The sequence below is a fragment of the Prionailurus bengalensis genome, chromosome X (assembly GCF_016509475.1).
Source record: "Prionailurus bengalensis isolate Pbe53 chromosome X, Fcat_Pben_1.1_paternal_pri, whole genome shotgun sequence".
Lineage (NCBI taxonomy): Eukaryota > Metazoa > Chordata > Mammalia > Carnivora > Felidae > Prionailurus > Prionailurus bengalensis.
In genome coordinates this window covers 95,710,625-95,732,156 of record NC_057361.1, presented here as the reverse complement: position 1 = coordinate 95,732,156, position 21,532 = coordinate 95,710,625, and the positions used below count along the sequence as shown (strand labels likewise).

At 52.0% G+C, this 21,532-nt stretch overlaps 1 long non-coding RNA gene across 2 annotated transcripts in view; it reads left to right on the top strand.

The window, feature by feature from the left end:
• Nucleotides 1-223: 223 nt before the first annotated feature.
• Nucleotides 224-21,532, top strand: part of LOC122477852 — a 64,288-nt gene continuing 42,979 nt past the window's right edge. Inside the window, exons 1-2 of one of the 2 annotated variants that reach the window (XR_006295773.1) lie at nt 224-441; nt 13,479-13,541. This is a non-coding gene — a long non-coding RNA (uncharacterized LOC122477852). The remainder of the gene's footprint in view (nt 442-13,478; nt 13,542-21,532) is intronic. The other variant, XR_006295772.1, reaches the window with a different exon arrangement.

Genomic DNA, 21,532 nt, shown 5'->3' with positions numbered 1-21,532 from the left:
AGTTTTGCTACTGCGGAACGGTACATTTTCGGTTTTATTGTTTGAGCACCTTCACCACGTGCCCTCTTGCCGGCGGCGGACAAGTTGATTTTCCCGAGCAAACGGTAAAAGACCGCTTTACTCTCTGAGCTTCCCACGCCCACCTCTTCCCGCCCCTTCTAGCACCTGGGAATGTCCCACCCCTCCCTTGGGCGGGGCCGACACCGAGGAACCCGGATTCTCAGCCCCCGCCCCCGCCCCCGCCGCGACCCCGTACCTCCAGCCTGCGCACGCTCCGGGGAATAGGAGGAGGCGCCGACGTTGGGAGGGGCGGCCTACCCACGGCCTCGAGGGCGCAGCTTTACGGCAGGGATGGGCCGGGGGGCGCAGTCGTTATCGTGCGGCCCCGCGCGAGGACCGGAGCCGACTTTGTTTTTCCCGCCGGCGCGCGGCCTCCGCCAGGTGGGTCCCTCGGCTTTCGTCCCTTTGCCGTTCCTTTCCCTTCTCGGGCGCGAGGGGACCGGGGGGCGGGGGGCCGGGCTTGAGCGGCCCTTCCGGGCCCGAGGACCTTCCCTGTCCTCCAGAATGTGGACAGCCTGTCCCCGGCGTGCGACGTAGGCCAGCGGTGGCTGCTGCCCGGCCGGCTTGGAGGGACAGGAGGGGACTGGCCGAGGCGGGGCGAGCGCGGGCTCCGGGATTGTACCGCCGTCTAAGTTCTGTGCCCAGGCGCGTGTAGGGGGAGCCTCCCAGGAGCGCCTTCTCGGGCCTCCTGGTCTGTGGGCCTGGGAGCGTTTCCCTGTGGCTGCGGGGTGGGGGTGGGGAGGGCGCGGATCCTTGTCCCCAATCCCCACTCTGGACCCTCGCCTTCTTCCCCACTTACGTGGCCGCAGGAGGTTCTGCTCGGTTGGTTTGGATGGAGGGCTCCTCGGAATGTATCGCCAGAAAAGTGACATTTCGTGTAACTGAGGGAAGAATAGGTGTCCTTGGCCCGTGTTGGGCTCAATTCTCTGCTCATTTCGGACAAACTTTCTTGAAAATCTTGTAAGAAACCCAGTGCCAATGACTGGCTTAAGGAAACTGTTCTGACCTATAAATTGCTTATTTAAGTGAAACTAGCGGATTCACAGAATAGGTTGCAGATAATATGTCGTCCACATTATTTTAAATGAACTAAGGGGATTTGGGAGACCAGGATTAATTTTCACAAGTCGTTGGTGCTCCTCGCGATTTGAAACTTAGCCGGGGACTAAATTTGAAGAGGTGAAATGACCTGAGTGAAGGAATCCAGCCTCTTGTCTTCCTGTGTGTTTAAAACTTTTAAGAGCTTTGTAGGGGCGCCTGGATGGCTCGGTCGGTTAAGCCTCGGACTTCAGCTCAGGCGATGATCTCACGGTTTGTGAGTTCGAGCGCCGCGTCCGGCTCCGTGCTGACAGCTCTGAGCCTGGAGCCTGCTTCGGATTCTGTGTGTCCCCCTCTCTCTCTGCCCTTCCCCGGCCCGTGTTCTGTCTCTCTCTTAAAAATAAATAAACATTAAAAAAATTAAAAACTTTTAAGAGCTTGGTATTTGTGCACTGGCCTTACTGTGTTTCACTCATTTAAAGAAGGGTGCCTACTCTCCACAAATCCGTTCTGTCCATGTTTGATTATTTATGACAAATGTACACCCTGTTCAGTCCCTGGCGACATCTGAAAAGAAGATGTAGGTTGTGTTATTGTAGTCATAGAAACGAACAAAGGACAAAAGTTTGCTTTACCTGCATGCAAACGTGCATGTTTGTTTGTCGCAGACCTATCCAGATACACAGGTCCTGCTGGCGATTCATGAATGAAAAAAATGCAGGTGGAAGGGCCAGGCTATTGATTGTGTTTACTGTGAAGGAGTGGGATTTTTGAAGAGGCTCTTTCAGACCAATTTTAACCATATCTCAGTTCTTAAAACTTTTTAAAGACCAAACTGGAATTTAAGTTAGGATTTTCAGTGAACAGTTTTTTGAAAAAGTTGATGGGTTATCATCAAACAGCACAGATGTTAGTAATGGATTTTTGCCCTAAAATAATTCTATTTCCACATATACTTTTAACCAAACCCCCAAATTTTGGGGGCTTTCCCCAAGTGATGGGATTACTGGTGCTTTACGTTTTCATCTTTTTACAGTTTTCTGTGAATAGGAGGATCTGAAAGGAGGGTGATTACTAATGAAAGAAACAAGCTTTTTAAAGAAGTAGTTTCAGGTTATCAAAGATAATGAAGGCTAGTGGCAATACAGGTTTCCCCTGTTGTCAGAAAGTAGAGAACATTCCTCTGAAACCTAAGCTGAAATGGCATAAAGCTAAGAGTATACTGCACTTCCTGAACATTCGTGTTAGGCCACTTTGCTTTTAAGAAAGACTGGTAGTGGGGCGCCCTGGGTGGCTCAGTTGGTCAAGCCACCGACTTTGGCTCGGGTCATGATCTCGCAGTTTGTGAGTTTGAGCCCTGCATCGGGCTCTGGGCTGACAGCTCAGAGCCTGGAGCTTACTTCGGAGTCTGTGTTTCCCCCTCTCTCTACCCCTCCCCTGCTCACACTCTGTGTCTCTCTCTCAATAATAAATAAACATTTAAAAAAATTAAAAAAAAAAAAGACTGGTAGTAGTACCTGTTTTTGCTAACTGAAGGACATCCGAGGATTTTTGCTTTCACAAAAACTGTTACCATGCTAGTGTTGGTCTTTATAAAAGTGAAGTAGTGGAACTCAGACTTTTGGGAAGCAGGGGATACCCCAATACAAAAATATGTATGAAGCGAACCAACTCGATATATGCGGGGAAAAAAGTCCAGAAGGAAAGAAAGCACTAGTTATTTCCAGATGACAGCGTTACTGGTGTGCTTGTGTTTCTTGTTACTGATACCGAGGCAGACATTTGGTCTTATTTCCAAAATTTAACAGCTCACAGAAGTTCTGCGATGATCTGATGGCATGAGATGGCAATTGAAATGTGAGCGTTAGGGATTTTCACTAGTACCCTGTTTACAGTATGATTATTCCCATCTGAAGTATTCAAAGAGATTGGCTCCGTTCTTTGTAAAAACATCTACCTGTGAAATGGCACTTGACTGTCTGCATGGGCGGGACAAATCCTTGCAAGAAAATAGCAATGAAACCACTTAAGATGAGCCAGATTCAACATAGGGCAAGAAATGGTCCATATATAAAGAGTACAATAAACTGGTAATACGGGTCCCTCAGAGGGGCAGGTCACGATTAGGAACCCTTGATGTGGGGCGCCTGGGTGGCGCAGTCGGTTAAGCGTCCGACTTCAGCCAGGTCACGATCTCGCGGTCCGGGAGTTCGAGCCCCGCGTCGGGCTCTGGGCTGATGGCTCGGAGCCTGGAACCTCTTTCCGATTCTGTGTCTCCCTCTCTCTCTGCCCCTCCCCCGTTCATGCTCTGTCTCTCTCTGTCCCCCCCCCCCAAAAAAAAAAACGTTGAAAAAAAAGAAACCCTTGATGTGTAAGGAATTGTATAACAGTGCAATTTTTGTTTAGATTTTCCTTATTAGTTGGTGGGAAACCTTTCTGTATATTTAGGGTACTTTTGTGTTTCTCTGTGGACTGTTAATATCTTCTACTGTTGGGTGTTACTCAAATGATTTTCTTTGTTAATGTTTATTTTTGAGAGAGAGGGAGAGCATGAGCAAGGGAGGGGCAGAGAGATGGAGAGCGAGAGAGAATCCCAAGCAGGCCCCGCGCCATTACTGCAGAGCCAGATGTGGGGCTCGCACCCATGGACTGTGAGATCACAACCTGAGCTGAAATGAAGAATCGGGCGCTTAACCGACTGAGCCATCCAGGCACCCCTCAAATAATTCCTACAGCTTCTCCTGTATTTGAGTAAGACTAGTGTGAGTTGAAAATATTTTTTCCTATTTATCATTGCTTTTCTGACTTTGCTTACAAAAGTTTTTTTTTTAAATATGGTGAATTTTACATGTTCATATATATCCATGTTTTCCTTGATGGATTTTGAATCAAAGGTAGAAAGGCGTTCCCTGCTGCAGGGTTATTAAGGAATCAGCCTGTGCTTTTAAGGGTTTTATGATTCTGTTCACTGAATATTTAATTCTTGGATCTATATAGAGTTTATCCTGACTTCTTGTGTGAAATGTGGAACCAAGAACCTGGGTACCCCTTTGCCCCAAATCTGTCCTTTTTTTGTTAATGTTTATTTTTGAGAGAGAGAAGGTGAGTGTGCATGGGGGAGGAGAATGGGGGGGACAGACAATCCTAAGCTGGCTCTGTGCTCGATGCGGGGGCTCGAACTCACAGACCATGAGATCGTGACCTGAACCTAAGTTGGATGCTTAACCAACTGAGCCACCCAGGCGACCCCCAAATCTGTCTTTACGTCCACAGATTTGGGAGCCTACCTTTTATATACTAAACTCTTGTATGTCCTTGGGTCTGTTCTCCTTTTTTTAATTGAAGTGTTATTGACATACAGTATTAAGTTAGTTTCAGGTGGGGGGCACCTGGCTGGCTCAGTTGGAACAGCATGTGAATCCTTTTTACAACTTTTTTTTAAGTTTATTTATCTTGAGAGCAAGAGAGAAAGCGAGAGTGCTCGTGCAATGGGGGAGGGGTAGAGTGGAGAGAGAGAATCCCAAGCAGGCTCCATGCTCTGAGCATAGAGCCAGATGTGGGGCTCAGACTCATGAACCATGAGATCATGACTTGAGCCGAAATCAAGAGTCTGATGCTTAACCAACTGAGCCACCCAGGCACCCCATGCATGTGACTCTTGACCTCAGGGTTGTGAGTTTGAGCTCCACGTTGGATGTAGAGATTACTGAAAATAAACTAACTTAAAAAAATTAAATTAGTTCCAGGTGTGCAGCATAGTGATTCAATTATATACATTATGAAATGCTCACCACAATAAGCATAGTTACCTTCTGTCACCATACAAAGTTGCTATAATATTACTGACTATATACCCTATACTTTACTTTTCATCCCCATGACTTATTTATCTTATAACCGTAAGCTTGTACTTGTTAATCCCCTTCACCTATTTCACCCACCGCCCCACCCCCCCCTTCCGCTCTGGCAACCACCCATTTGTTATCTGTATTTGTGAAAATGCTGCTGTTTTTTGTTTTGTTTTTTTAGATTCCACATGTTAGTGAAATCACGTGGTATTTGTCTTTCTCTGGCTTACCTGACTTAGCTAATACCCTCTAAGCCCATCCATGTTGTCGTGAATGGCAAGATTTCATTCTTTTTTATGGCTGAGTAATATTCCATTGTGTGTGTGTGTGTGTGTGTGTGTGTGTATACACACCACATTTTTATCCATTGATCTATCAGTACACACTTGGGTTGCTTCCATATCTTGGATATCGTAAATACTGAGTAAACATAGGGGTGCATATATCTTTCTGAATTAGTGTTTTTGTTTTCTTCAGGTAAATACCCAGTAGTAGAACTATTGGATCTTATGGTATTTATATTTTTAATTTTTTTGAGAAACCTCCATGTTGTTTTCCAGAGTGGCTGTACCAGTTTGCATTCCCATCAGTAGTGCATGAGGGTTCCCCTTTTTCCGCATCCTTGCCAACACTTGTTATTTCTTACCTTTTTGATACTAGACATTTTGACTGGTGTGAGGTGATATTGTAGTTTTGATTTGCATTTCCTTGATGTTAGGAAATATCAAGCATCTTTGTCATATGTCTCTTGGCCATCTGTATGTCTTTGGAAAAATATCTTTGGGTCCTCTGGCCATTTTTTTAATAGGATTTTTTTGTTGTTGTTGTTACTGAGTTGTATGAGTTCTTTATATATTTTGGGTTATTAACCCATTATTGCATATATGATTAGCACGTATCTTCTCCCATTCAGTAAGTTGCTTTTTCATTTTGATGATGATCTCCTTTGCTGTGCAAAAGCTTTTTAGTTTGCCATAGCCCCAATTGTTTATTTTTGCTTTTGTTTCCCTTGCCTTGGGAGACAGATCCAGAAAAATATTGCCCAGGCTGATGTCTTAAGAGTTTACTGCCTATGTTTGGGGCGGAGGGGGTGGGTTAGGAGTTTTATGGTTTCAGTTCTTACATTTAGGTCTTGAACCATTTCGAGTTTATTTTTGTGTATGATGTAAGAAAGTGGCCCATTTTGGGGTCTAGTCTTGGTCTTTGTGTTCTCTATATATGGCACATCTAGTCATCCCCCCACGTGGCCATTCATTATCAAAACTGTCCTGATATTCCTGCCTGTTTATTTTATTGTCCCTTATGAGTAATGGAAAACAACAACAAAGCCTTCAAAAGCCTTTTGGATTGTTCTTGGGATTAGAATAGATTGATTAATTTACTGATGATGAATCAACATATTCAAGAGGTTGAGTATTTTTTATGTTTATTTTGAGAGAGGGAGGGAGGGAGGGAGGGTGAGAGAGAGAGAGAGAGAGAGAGAGAGAATCCCAAGCAGGCTCAGCACTGTCAGTGCAGAGAGAGAGAGAGAGAGAGAGAGAGAGAGATCGAGAATCCCAAGCAGGCTCAGCACTGTCAGTGCAGAGCCTGACGTGGGGCTCCATGTCACAAACCGTGAGATCAGGACCTGAGCAGAAGTCAAGAGTCGGACTCTTAACCAACTGAGCCACCCAGGCACCTCGAGGTTGAGTCTTATTATTCAAGAATATAATACATGTTTACTCTTGTTTAAGTGTGTTTTCCTGTCTTTCTTGACCCTTTAAAGTTTACCTCCTGTGAAGTGTTTCGTGTTTTTGTTCAATTATTCCTAGCCATATAATCTTTCATTATTGGTAATATAAATTCCTTTATTCTCTTTAGTAATGGGATATTTGTCCGTGGAATTGGCCTGAAAAAAATATTGGTAGAGCCCTTGATGGTTAAGAATTTTGTTAACCCTCTAGGTGGCAGTGAAGGGTATAAATATTTTCCTTATTGGTTCTTACCAACCCTAGGAAAGGTGAAAAAGTTTTGAAGCATATGCCTCTGAGTGTTGGATCTTCTGGCACTGGGTGGGTAAAAGTTGGGTAAAAAATTACAAATCCATTTCTCTGAAATATTTTGTTTTCTCTCTTACGTTCAGTGTTGCAAACAGAATTCAAATGTTCCCACTGTTCCCATCTCATTGGAGGGTCCTGAAACCCTTGCATTTCTCCGTTAACACATTTGCTGAAATTCCAAAGATTTTGAAAGTTAATGTTCGTTTTTGTGGGCAACAGATAATCCAGTGACTCCAGAAGATGATATAGATCTCAATTTGATGAATTTGGAAAGGGCATAGACACTCTCGTGTACCGAACAAGATGGGCTAAGTTTAGAGTATTATAGAGCCTGTAAACCAGAATTTGAGAGGATCAAAATAAAACAAAACTGTAAATTCTGTATTGCCTTTTCTTTTCAAGGCTTTGTTAAACATGATATACAGCGACTCCCTTCAAACTATGGAATACAGAATGCTAGTCTTTTTCTTCTTTAGGGTCTTCTGTTGTTCCTATTTGTGCTTTGATTGTACACAGGCCCTTATTTTGCTGACAAGAACTAAAGTAAAATATATTGTTGAAATGCTTGAAAATTGGAGAAGTTTGGCATGAAGGGGGGCTTTTCTAAGCCTGATTGAAATTCAAGCATCCACGAACATCTAGGCTGATGCGTTTAGGTACCCGCCTCTTGGAAAACCATTTGACAGTATTGATCCAAGAATTGAATGAAAGTACATGAGAATTTCTGATTCATTCTGTTGCTTCTCTGAAAATGCAGGATTATATTCACAAATGAGCAGAGGAGCATATCCAAGAGGGTGTCTTTCACCCAGGATTTGTAGAAGTGAGAAGTAGAAAGGGACCAGAAGGACCCTCCAGAGGTGAATGGTGGGATGTCTTGTTACTCAGCCGTGGGAGGGAATATACACTGCCTGCCATAGAAAGAATGAGATGGTGGTCCTCGTGGGCCTGAATCCTTGGCAGAAGCGTGTCCTCTTTTGAGGGAAAAAGCAGAAAGGTTCCTTGAAGGATTGAAGTTTGATGAATCGCCTACAATATGAAACCAGAAAGAAATCTCCAAGTGGATATGTGTATACCTCTATGTCATTGCAAACGCAGACTGAGGAAGAAACAGACATTTGAATCTTCCACCCAAACAGTTGTTTGCTGTGTGCATGGGACAATCTTTCAAAGATGGAAAGGATAACATAAGATTGTGACTTGCCTTTCTTTGGGGGTCTTATGGCTTGTGGTGGAGGCTCTTTAGAATTTTGCTTGATTTTCTCAGTTGATTTAAAGGCTTTTCTAACAGCTTTCAGTCACATCGGGCCTCTGGAGCAATACGGTAATGTGTAGACCAAGAGAAAAAATTTAAAAAAAAAACCAAAAAACCAAAAGAAAACATGAATTGGCCGGATATTCCCAGCCAGAACAATGTGGGAGCAGCTGGGAAAATGGGGCATGGAGTCACCAGCAGAATGCATTTCCTTCTGATTATGCTGTCTTCAGATACCTTTACTTGGCCAGTGTGTTCCTTCAGAGATTATTCCACCCTGCGTCTGCCACAGTCATGGAGAGTGAATTCTAGAGGTGTGCCTGACATAGGTAAAGTCTTCATCATGTAGCACGTGCCGATCGCTCAGAAACCTGACCAAAGGCTTGTGCCTTCATAGGAAATGCTCCAGAGTGAAATGCATGAACTCTCACAAGTGTACAGAAATCATACTTGTTTTTCATTGAAAACTTTCCCGTGGGAAGCATTGAGACAATGAATATAGGCCAGATACAAGGACAGGTGTCTTTAGAATACCATGTAGTTCCATTTCTGACCAATGTATGAGTATAATAATCCATATCTGAAAACTGTGAACAGTCACGTAACATCAGCCAGCTTAACAGGATTATTGTATTGCGAGTTTACCTCACTTGACCTCTTGCTGGTACCTGTGGACCAACTGTCTTTGTATCAAGCTATAAGAATTCCGAATGTTTTCCGCGGGGGTGGCAAACGCAAAGTGTTAAAGAAATAGAGATACTTTCAGGTCCCCTGCTAGGGTGCCTAGGTGTGGAGTCATTGCTTTTGTGTCATGAAGGCAGGCTAAGAAGATTCTACAGAGACCAGGCCTTGCAGGATGGAGCGCCAGATTTTGAGGCATTTGCCCCTTTGCTCTCAAGTGGCCAAGATGGTGAACCATCTTGTGTTAGCCAAGCTGAACACAGGCTGGCTTTTTTTCCTTAGGAAAGGGCGGAGGGAGAGGACCTGGGGTGGAAGGGCACTTTGGCATTTCTGGTACAGTACTGCCACCAAGAGGAGATACTTTGCAAATCTCACCAACCAGACACCTTCACTTCCTGGGGAGGAGTGATGGGGGTGAAGTATGGGACAAGGATAGTGTCCCTAGGAGGTCAAGAGATCCACTAGGCGTGGGAGTAAGTGTGACCCAAGACCGAATTGGGTCAGGGAAGCTCCAGAGACTGGCACTGTGATAAGGATCGTGGTCCGGGAGACTGCCAGGCACCCAAATGGCCGCCATGTCCGGGCAGGAGTGGAGGAAGCCCTCTCTGAAGGAGCCCCATCCAGGAGGCTTAGGCGTTCAGCCATGTGCCCTTTCCCCTTGGAGCAAGAGCACATTTGGCCTGGATGGACCAGGTCCCTGAAAGCCTCTCTTGGCCAGAATAAAGCCCAGTCCAACACCACTGCAGGCACTGGAGGACTGCTGCCGTTGGCAGTCCTAGAGGCAGGACGGCAACGTTCCTCTGTCCGGCTCAGAGATGACATGCGGAGCCTGGCTACTCCGTGCCAAAGGGTCTGAGGCGTAGTGCGGCAAGCAAGCAGAGTCTGGAAGGGAACAGCCCACACGAGGAAAAAGGAGCCAGGTTGAAGGAGCCCTTTGCCTGAGTTAAAGAATCTGATCAGCAACTGTGGTGCCATCTACTGGGGTCTGTAGGATCCCAGACTTCCAAACACACCTTTTGGCTTAGAGCAGGGCAGACACCCTGGCCCATAATTTGCAGTCTTCGGCACTCTTGGCCGTCTTCCGCAAGAATCCGTGAGACTCCTTCAGTGATGAGAAGGAATGGCCCTGGCTTCCTTTCACTCTTGGCGCTCTAAGGTCTCAACCCCATGCTTGCCCCTGAAGCTGGGGAATCAAGAAGAGGTCTGAAGGTGGTACTTAAAGCTCACAGCTGTTAAGTTGAGAGAATCCCCTCCCCCCTGTTCATCACAGATCAATATGTTTCTCAGGGACAGGAACAAGGTGCATACTCCTGGGCACACAGCAGTTCATTCTAGACTTCAGCTGTCCTGATAGCCTACTTCTGGAAGAACCTCTGGGGTAGCTCATGCCCTTTGCCTCACTTTTACCTGCTGAGGGAGGTGTTCTGGAAGCAAATTTCCAGGCCCAATCCCTCCTGCCACCCACACTTGTTGATTCCACCCCTCGTGGAAGGGTGTGGAAACCCACTCACTGTCCCTTCATTTTATGCTTATGGCGTTGAACTTTTTGCTGAGCCCCCAAGGCCAGATCCTGACGTACATGGTCTGATTGGTCCCCAGACCAAGGTGGTCTCAGTGTGCCCCTCTGGCCACCTACAGAACATGGATCTCATATAGGAAATCCCAAAAGAGTCCCCAAACAAGAGGACCCAGGTCATATACCCATACACCGGGAGACAGGCTGAGGAATAGGGTGTTTCTGAGCTGCAACCTTCCCAACAAGTAGTGAAAAAAACAGATCTGGATCCCCTTACTCTGGTGGATGATGTCCATCTCAATATACTTATCTTGTCTCTGTCCCGTTCCATCCTGTATCTACATGCGCTGTCATATGGGACAAGTAGGGCTTCCTGGGATACTTTGGGGCCTGGAACCCAGATTCTCTTTGTAGGGGGAGCCAAAGCAAACAAAACACAGCTCTAGCTCTAACCAGCAGGGCATCTGCATTACTCTTCCTTGTCTAGGTCTAGTACCAAATCTGGAGATTTTCTATCCTGTCTGCAAGATGCTGCCTCCACCCCAGGGTGGCTGCTGCCTTCCCTTTCCTGTTTCTGTGGCAGCTGAGCCTGGGGCCTCCAGTTCTGGGTTCCCCCATGGCCCTGAGACCACAGGAATCTCACTGAGCTAGTTCCTGCACTGAGGGTAAGGATCCACAGGCCAGTTGCCCTGGAGTTGGAGCTTCAGCTCCTTGTTCCCTAACATGGTGGCTGCCGAGGCCACGCCCCCACAGCCTCGGGAGGCCTGCGTCGTGGCAGCCCAGTGTTACCTGATGGTTGAGTCTGTCTCTATCCACCCTGCATTGTTTCCCCCACCGACTCTGGGGGTGTGCTCTGTCTGACCCGGGATCTTGTGGGTGCCCCAATCCCACCCTTCCTCCCCTCATAGGCCTTCCTCAGCAGAAGACGGGAAGGTATTACAGTCTTTGCTCAAAAAGTATCCACTTGATGGCACTGTTGCTCCAGAAATGCCATCCATGCTTGCCTGTGAGGTTTCTCTCTCTGTCCTTTGAGGATCAGGAAAGGTTCCTGAAGACTCTAAAGTGAACTAAGCCCCCAAATAGGGTTGACTGTAGTGGGGTGTTGGGGGAGGTGGTGTCTCTTCTATTTGGACTTCTTGTTGGCAGTAGGAATGTACCTATAATAACACCTAAAGGAATACATACATTTATGGATTCACCCTTATGTCTCTTTAAGAGTTTTAAGTATGCATGCCCTGGGGACTGGGACCCTGTTTTCTCTGCACACTTTCATATGGATAGTTCTTCTGGGGCAGAATCCTCCCTTTCCAAGGACATTGATTCTATAGCAGTAGCTGTCACCATAACCTGGATTTCCTAACTTCGTGAGTTATTGCGTCTTTCTGTATTCATCCAGCTTCTTCATCCAGCTTAAAGGCCCAGGAGTAGGCCATCATGACAATAGGAGGAACTGACAGGGGCCGTGTTAGGTGAGGGGACAGGGAGGTGAATTGCCCATGCTCACCTCCAAGAGCCACAGTCACTCTGCCACTGAGTGCCCCAGGTGGGTTGTGCAGGTTGAGGGTGGGAGGGGTGGGGTCCATAGGACAGATGGAGAGCCCAGTGACTTCATCCACATAGTCAGATGACCTAGGTGAGGGCCATTGTCAGCAGCCCCTCCTGGGAAGTCGTCCTTGGGAATGCCTCTATATTCCACCCTCAAAACACCTACTCATTGATTCAGCATTCACTTTTTCGTTAATAATAGACACACAAATATGTTTGTGTTTCTGTATATACATATATATAAAATTTCCTGTCTGTATTTTTCCCTAAAACTGCCTTGGAGATGCCACATTGGATAGAAATTTTGCCCAAAGAAAAGCCCTTAGCGATGCATGATGACCGCTCCCAGGTTGTCTCTCTGCCTTCCAACCCCCTATCTGCTGTGGGAACCACGTGTAATGTTTCCTCATGTATGCTGCAGTGACTGCATGTAAATGAAAACTAATGGACACATAGGGCATCACGTATTCTGCTCTCTGACCCTACACGTCCCACGTAGTAATACACACTCTTTAACATTTGGCTGCTCTCCCAGCATATAGGTATCTTGACCTTGGCACATCTGTGCAGAGTAAATGACCTAGCCTGCTTGATCCTCTCCATTTCTTTTCTGATAGCTGCTCAGTGTAGGGTGTCCTCACCTCTGCCAGGGGCTGGAGCACAGGTTATTTTACTTGTCCCATCTCTTTGGACACTGGGTTTCTCCCCTTCTCTGCTTCCCTCTTCAACTAGCATACAGAGTCATAGTTACTGAACTGTGTGTGCATGCATGCGTGTGTGTGACCATGATACATTTTCTTTTTTTTTTTAAGTTTTTTAAACATTTATTTATTTTTCAGAGACAGAGCACAAGTGGGGGAGGGGCAGAGAAAAGGGGAGATACAGAATCCAAAGCAGGCTGCAGGCTCCAGGCTCCAGGCTGCCAGCACAGAGCCTGATGCGGGGCTCAAACCCACAAACTGTGAGATCATGACCTGAGCTGAAGTCAGACACTTAACTAACTGAGCCACCCAAGTGCCCCCAGGATACATTTTCTTACATCAGTGTCCACCCAGAGGAAAGAGGATGGTAAATCGTAACCTGCCACATCCTTAGGGAAAATGTCCACATCCCTAGAAAATGAATGTATGCCCATCAATATCCCCCCATAGTCACAGAGGTCCAGAATTAAGGGGGGAGAGCTATGAGTATAAACGTCAAGGTGATGGCTGTGGTTCCCTCAGAAAAGAGATTTTAGAAGATAACTTCACGATTCACCTGATGCATTCTCTGTGAGCTGCTTCCTGACATCCTGGAATGACAATCTGCGCAGTTTTTGAAAGATGAGTGAGGTTGGTTTACACACCCTGCCGTATTCAGCAGTTTTGGTTGACCCCAGAGGTGGTATGAATAGTAACCAGAAACACTCAAGATTGCTTGAGTGGGATGTACACGACACCCTGTTAACTGGAGCACCACTGTGGTGGTCCCATACTGAGAGAGCTCTATCGTTGCAGGAGGACACAGTGTAAGGAAAGAAAGAGAAAGGAAAAACAAAGAGGCCGGTGCTGGTGTTCTGGGTAAGTGAGTGCTCTTCGTTCTTTCTTTTCCTTTTCCAAGAGAGTTTATTTTATCATAGGTAAAACACAGTGGTTGTGGTATTTCCGCAAGGCTCAAGGAGAGACTCCCAAAGCAGGTTCCTGACACCAAGGCATTTGTGTACTTTACCAGAGTTTCAGCCATGGTAGGCAAGGCTCTCAAGTCACATCCTGATCGTGGGACAGGAAAAAGGTGATACGTGCATGAGCGTCTAGATCATCTCAATACTTGACTTAAGGGAACCTGTATGAGGAACTCAAGGTCAGTGTCCTGCAGGACTGACAGAGTGGAAAGGAATTGGGCCGGAACCTGATTTGGGCTCCAGTCCCTGTGAAGTCAACTACCAGAGACCAAAACATGGTCTGGTATTTGGCTCCCCACTTCACCTACGGGGAGCAGCAGTCCCAGCCCCATTGGCGGAGAGGTCAGTGGAGACCTTTTGAAGACAGCCAAGTGCCTCATGCCTATTGCTATCTTTGATTTGATTGGATCTCTCCATACATGTTCTTCCCATTGTCTCCTGATTTCTCTTGCGTCTAGCTTACTGCACCATGGCCCTCTGCCAGTTCAGGGAAGCCTTGGGAACAAACTCTTACTGGAATATTAAGGGGTTACATGTGCTGGGGGGTGTTGGCTTCGGGGGAGCATATCATGGCAGTCAACTGTAGATCTCTCCACGAGCCCTAACTCTATCTTTTGACAAACCAAGAAACTTAAAAGCATAGAGTCTTGAGGAAGTGTACTTCGTTCTTCTGGGGGGAAATGTTGCATGAGGGCATGGCCAGAAGCCAGCCATGTTTTCTTTCTTCTTACTCATGTTCCTTTAAACAAAAAAAAGTGTCATGAAGATGACACTTCCTACTGTGGTTCAAAATAGTTGAAGGCTTCTGCAGGTGGCCAAGGGACCTTGTAGAATCATGCTTATGCTGGGTTGTATGCTAGTCTGGTCAAGGTTTCTGCCTTAGCAAAGGACAGAGACAGGGTCCAAGCAGCAAAGGCAAGGAGACAATTTTGTGGGAACCCCACTTTCAAGAGGACCTTGTTTGACAACCCTATGAGCCTTTCATAGTAAATCCTGGACACAGCTCAATGTTTGAGTCAAGTTCTTGCTCTAGGTTCCAGAGAGGAGGAAAGATGCCACCTGCTGCCCTTAAAAGAAGCGTTGGACTATGACACTCCCCTCCTTCTCCAGTATGACTTTCTGTACAAAACCTAGGGACAGGGAAGGAATATGCTCCCTGTTACCTGCCATAGGGGGAAACGGAGCTAATGGGAACCTTAGGTGTGATTGAGTGCACAACTCCTGTCTTGTTGGAATTTAAAAAAAGTAGGGGTTGTCTCAAGAATGGAGATTTGAGGAGTCGATACAACATGAAGCCATGTGGACATGCAAACACCTCTGTACCTCTGTACACTCAGACTGCCACGGAAACAGGCAGAATGCCCAGATATGGACAAGCATTTCTCCTAGAGCATGGGTCTATGGGACCCCTGCTCAGACCTGGCAGCTCGTTAAGTATTGCTATATACATCTCAGTATGACCAAAGGGGTGTCAGCACACAGAGTATGAAAATTACAGTTAGAGACAGTTCAGTGCAAGCTCAGAGAAAATAAAGGTAGAGTAGAAAGAAAACTAGGTCATGCCATTGCTTTTCAAGATGCAGCATATGATAAATGACAGTGCTCATAAACTTAAAGATGGAGGTCTCATCAAAGTGCTCTGTGTCCTCCCAATGTCTCTAGTCATTGAGAGTCAACTCCTTCACCAACATGGAATTCTGAAGCATCAACTCACCCAGATGCCTTCTCTAAGAGCAACCAAGCACTAAGGAGCCACTAAAGTTCATTGGCATGTGTCTACACCAAACGCCTGATTAACGACCATAAAAACAAAGTACATTTCCAAAGCTAAAACAAGTATAAGGCATATATCAGATAGCTCCTCCCTAGCCTACTGACATGCTGATATGAATATGAGAGCCGTCAGAAATTCAATTTCAGAAGGCATGACATGATTAGGCATCACATTAGATACACACCTGCCATCCACAATTAGTCATAGGTGCTATTATTCACACATAAATCGCAGGAGCACCCGGTGGGTGAAGGGCCGGCTCCTCGGGACAAATCCGACCTCTAGCCACGGAAGGCAGAGGCCAGCGTTGACTGCAAGGCTCCTGCCCGGGGGCCGGCGCAGACCTTGGCGTCTGGCTGCTAGAGGCTTCGGGGTCACGTCAGGCTGGCCCGTCGGGGAGTCCTGACCGAGGATGCCCGGGTGAGCGTGTACCCCCGTCGGGCACCGACTGGCTGGATAGGGGTAGCCCGGGCGCTGGGTCCACGACCAGTGGGTCTCCTGAGGTCTCCTCCTGCAGGCCTCCAGGGGTCGCAGTGGCGCCCCGGAAAGGGTCAGGGCCAGCGCCGGGAGCCTCGGGGAGCCTCGATGCGCCGGCCTCGCGTTTGCTTTTGGGTCCGAAAGCGGGCTACATGGAGCCAGAGGGGACAAGGCTCCGCTCCCCGGAGCCTCAGGAGCCGGAGTGCTCCCCCAGGTGGCAGAGACCTGAGAGCCGCCATGTTGGAGCCCGGGGTGGACAGGGCCCGGCCTTTTTTCCTCGGCAAAGGGCGGAGGGAGAGGACCTGGGGGAAGGGCGCGTGGACATTCGTGGTGCAATACTGCCATCAAGCGGAACTCGTTGGCCATCCAGGCTTCCTCTGGAGGAGAGGCCTGGGAGCGAAGTGGGGAGTCCCGGGCGGGACAGAAGGGGCCGCCGTCCAAAGGTGCCCGGTCCTTTTGGCAGGCTCTCCACCCTGGTCCTTTGGTGACCGGCTGCGAAGCAAGCGTGGCATCCGGACGCAGACACAAAGGCCACTCCTTGCCATTGCCCTCAACACTCTCACGGGACGTTGGAACCAGGTGGCCCAGAGAGTGACCCGTGTCAATGCAGATGCCTGGCGGGGGGCGGGGGGGGTGGGGTGGGGTAGGGAGTAGACCACTCCCCAGACAGACACGTGGACAGACAGTTGAGTGCGAGATCGAGATCGGTGGTGCGCGGCCCCCGCCAGAGACCGTGTTATCCCCGGGCGTTCGCATTGCAGCTGCCCCGTGTGTGTGTGTGTGTGTGTGTGTGTGCGTGCGTGTGTGTGTGCGTGTGTGTGTGTGTGTGTGTCTGTGTCGGGCGGCCGCTTCCTGGGCCCAGGCCTGGGTTTGGGGGGCTGTGGCGGGTCGTTTGGGGAGGCGAGGGGTGCAGCGGCGGAGCGAAGGAGGAGGGGGGCTGCCGCCACTTCTACTTTGGCTCGCCCTGGCTTCTGGACTCCGTTCCTCCCCACACCCCGCGGGAGCCACCTGCACGTTCCTCACCCCCCACCCCCCACCCCCCAAGACCAGCTCGAGGTCCCTGGACACCGGCTAGGCGGGGCCCCACACCTGAGCCTCACGGTGGGACACAGGGACATCGGAGTCCCGCCTCCTCCCCCAAGGCCAAGTGGCAGCAGCCCTCCCAGTGCCCGTGCCGTGCCTGTCTCGTGCAGGGCTTCTAGCCCCCACCTGCCCTCCCCACCCCGGCCCCGCCGGGGCCGATCCTGCTCTTGCTCCCAACGGAAGGGACACGCGGCCAAGGGCTCACGGGCCAAGGGCCCAGCGCCCCTTGCCCCGGCCGGCCCGGGGTGCTCCTGGCCGCTTCGCCGCGGCTTCCAGGACTCGTCCAGTCCCGCCCAGACATGGCGGCCACCAGGGTCCCTGGCCCTGGCTTCCCGTGCCCGACCCCCAGGGGAGCCGGTTCTGGCGCTCTGTCGCGCCACCCGTCTCTGGAGCCTCCCGGGTCTCCCGCCGGAACTCTGCGCCTGGGAGTGGGGGGGGGGGGGGGGTTGGAGGGAGGGCCCATCTCGTCTCCCGCCTGGGACTTCACTCACAGGGAAGCCACAGCGCGGGGCTCACGGGATGGCCAACGAGTTTCGCTTGATGGCAGTGTTGCACCACGAATGCCCACGCGCCCTTCCCCCAGGTCCTCTCCCTCCGCCCTTTGCGGAAGAAAAAAGGCCGGGCCCTGTCCACTCTGGCTCCAACATGGCGGCGCCCTCGTCTGGGCCACTTTGTGGTAACAGCTCCGCTTGTGTGGTGGCTCCGTGCAGCCGAGCCTGGTCCCCTCGGCAGCAAGGCCCGGGCCCCTAGGCCCAGATGCCCACTCAGGCAACCGTCCGCCTAGGCCGCGGAGGAGCCTCACGCTGTGGATCACAGTGCCCGCCCGCCCTTACGTGGAGACCCCGGCCGTGCCAATAGCCCACGTGTGGAAGAAGGTGCGGGCTGGGTCGTGCCTTCCCCTCCACACGCAGCCACATCCAGCCCCGGGAGTCCCCAAGCATCCACATGCGTCCGGGTCCCACGTGCACGTTCCTCCCTCCTTCCCCCCTTCCCCCCCCCAGCCCCCCAACTCCAACTCCGGCCAACACCCACCGAGGGCCGAAGGCAGCCTGTGTCCCCTTCTCCTCACACAAGTCAACTTCAGCAAGGCTCTTTGGGCGCGGGGTGGGGGTGGGGGTGGAGGTTGCGGGTGGGGAGCGAGAAGCTGTGCCCCCTCACCTCCTTTTTGGCCAAACCCCAGGGGCACGGTGTTGACATCCTGGAGATCTCCTTGTTCCCCCCGCCCCTTGCCCCAGAGTCCCGGCGGGTGTCCTTTGGGCCCCGGGTCCAGCAGGTGCACTCGCAGACGTTGGGTGCACGGAACCGCAGAGCGCCCTGCGTGCGCTCTCGGGTGCCTTCCCAGAGGACGGGAACTGGGTCACGCGGGCCCCGAGGCCGAGGAGGAGGGCTGCGCTGGGCTTCGCTGGGCTACCGTTGATACCCAGTGGGGAAAGGTGGGCCTCGATGGGGTGACTGTGGTGGATGAGGTCCTTGTGGGCGTAGCGGTCCCGGGCGCACACGCACACCCTCCCCCTCGGTCAGGGTTCCCGAGATGGGCGCCGTGGGGGCCCGTGCCGGGGACTCTGTTTGGCGACCTGACCTGACAGCAAACACCCGGGTTCGGGGGCACCTGGGTGAGCCTCCCTTGGTGCGGCCCCGTCCCCGACGATCGATCGGGGCGGCTCACGTCTCTTGGGACCGGACCCTTCCTTCCCCGTGCGGGTCGTTCCTCCCTCCCTGTCTCTGTCTGCGTGTCTCTGTCTGCTTTCGTGGCCTTGCGTGGCTCCTGCTTGCACTTTGAGGGTCCTCGGGGCCTTTGTTTGTGGTCAGAACGACATCCCTCGGGAGGGTGGCAGCCGGTGGAGAATGGAGATGCTGGGTTTCCAGCCGGACTGGAGGGGCAACTAACTGTCCGGGAGCCTGCTTGGATGTCCCGGCAGCCCAAAGTGCCCGGAATGACCCTTTTGGACTTGAGGCCGGCCAAGGGTTCGTGTGCGGGTGCCAGGAGAGAATGTGCGGGCACAGGCCGCCCCGGGAGGGTCGGTGGACGTTCGTGGCCTTCCCGGACCGCCCGCCGCTGCCGCCGCTGTAGGTCCCTTCGCGTGGGCCCGTGTCCGTGCCCGCGTGCCTGGACGGTGCGATCGCACCACGGACTCGCCAGCGCCAGTGCCGGGCTGTCTTGGGGACGACGCGTCCCTTTGCGGGAACGCTTGGCTCCAAGGTCAAAGAACAGAGCCCCTCTGTGCGTGTTCTTTCTCCCCTCCCACCAGACCCAGGCCCCAGGCCCCAGGCCCCAGGCCCCAGCCCTCGCCCTCGCCCTCGCCCTCGCCCTCGGGGGCATGAGTCTCCCCAGCGAGCAGGGTCTGTGTCCAACCGGGTGTCGTTCGGCCAGGGTTGGTAGAACTGACGCGCGGGAAGGGACCGGAAGGTCTCTGGGGACGTGGAGACGAATATGGCGGGGTGGGGGGAGGGGGGAGGAGGCTGGCTGCTTTCCACAGGAGGGATGGAATCTTACATCCACTGGCTGGCCTAGGAAGAACGAGGTGCTGGGCCACAGGCTTGGGAGAACAGGCGGCTCCCGTCTGCAGGGCAGAAAGCGAAAACGTTCCCCGAGGGTTGAGGATGGACAAGTGTCTCGCCGGAGGAGAGCAAGTGACCTGGGTCCGTGTGGTTGTCAGGAGTCCCTTTATGCCCTTGGGCACACAGACCGGGGTAGAAACAGACATCCGCCGTACACCTTTATGAGCTCTTGCTGCGGGGTGTGTGGGCCACCTCCTGAGGGCGAAAAGCATGACATCCAACTGTGCCGAACTCCCCTTTCACTGCGGGACGGTGTGGGCGTGTCAGTCTGCATGCGGGTGTGTGTGTGTGTGTGTGTGTGTGTGTGTGTGTGCGCGCGCGCGCGTGCGTGCGTCTGTCTGCGGGAGTGTGTGTCCAAGCGTGCTTGTGGTGTGAGTTGAGGGTGTGTGTGTGTGTGTGAGCAAGCGAAGGAGGGAGGGAGTGTGTGTGGTTCTTCCTGGTTGGAATGTGCCCCAGGCGCGAGAGGCGGGTTGTCAGGGTGCCCTTGAGAGGTCTGCGGTCAGGTGTTGGTCGTAGGTTATGGACCGATGAACGGGAGAGAAGACCACCGGCCCTGTGCGTTGGCCTTGTTACCGCCGTGCCAGAAAAGGCACGGGTCCTGGAGAGCGTGGGCACACCTGGGTGCTGCCCATGCCTGGCCTTGGCTCCCGTGGGAGCTGTCCAGGGATGGAGCCTGGGGCAAGCGTGAGGCCGCTTTGGCGTCAGTGGTGCGGCTCCAGGCCGCCCTCCCCAGTGACCCGTGGGTGCCACCGTCCGCGCCTGAATCGCGGGAGTGCCCCAGGGGTGAAGGGCCAGGTCCTCGGACCCGTACGTCCTGTGGCCGCGGGAAGCGGACGCCAACGTTGACGGCACGGCTCCTGCCCGGGGGCCGGCGCAGACCTTGGCGTCTGGCTGCTAGAGGCTTCGGGGTCACGTCAGGCTGGCCCGTCGGGGAGTCCTGACCGAGGATGCCCGGGTGAGCGTGTACCCCCGTCGGGCACCGACTGGCTGGATAGGGGTGGCCCGGGCGCTGGGTCCACGACCAGTGGGTCTCCTGAGGTCTCCTCCTGCAGGCCTCCAGGGGTCGCAGTGGCGCCCCGGAAAGGGTCAGGGCCAGCGCCGGGAGCCTCGGGGAGCCTCGATGCGCCGGCCTCGCGTTTGCTTTTGGGTCCGAAAGCGGGCTACATGGAGCCAGAGGGGACAAGGCTCCGCTCCCCGGAGCCTCAGGAGCCGGAGTGCTCCCCCAGGTGGCAGAGACCTGAGAGCCGCCATGTTGGAGCCCGGGGTGGACAGGGCCCGGCCTTTTTTCCTCGGCAAAGGGCGGAGGGAGAGGACCTGGGGGAAGGGCGCGTGGACATTCGTGGTGCAATACTGCCATCAAGCGGAACTCGTTGGCCATCCAGGCTTCCTCTGGAGGAGAGGCCTGGGAGCGAAGTGGGGAGTCCCGGGCGGGACAGAAGGGGCCGCCGTCCAAAGGTGCCCGGTCCTTTTGGCAGGCTCTCCACCCTGGTCCTTTGGTGACCGGCTGCGAAGCAAGCGTGGCATCCGGACGCAGACACAAAGGCCACTCCTTGCCATTGCCCTCAACACTCTCACGGGACGTTGGAACCAGGTGGCCCAGAGAGTGACCCGTGTCAATGCAGATGCCTGGCGGGGGGCGGGGGGGGTGGGGTGGGGTAGGGAGTAGACCACTCCCCAGACAGACACGTGGACAGACAGTTGAGTGCGAGATCGAGATCGGTGGTGCGCGGCCCCCGCCAGAGACCGTGTTATCCCCGGGCGTTCGCATTGCAGCTGCCCCGTGTGTGTGTGTGTGTGTGTGTGTGTGCGTGCGTGTGTGTGTGCGTGTGTGTGTGTGTGTGTGTCTGTGTCGGGCGGCCGCTTCCTGGGCCCAGGCCTGGGTTTGGGGGGCTGTGGCGGGTCGTTTGGGGGGGCGAGGGGTGCAGCGGCGGAGCGAAGGAGGAGGGGGGCTGCCGCCACTTCTACTTTGGCTCGCCCTGGCTTCTGGACTCCGTTCC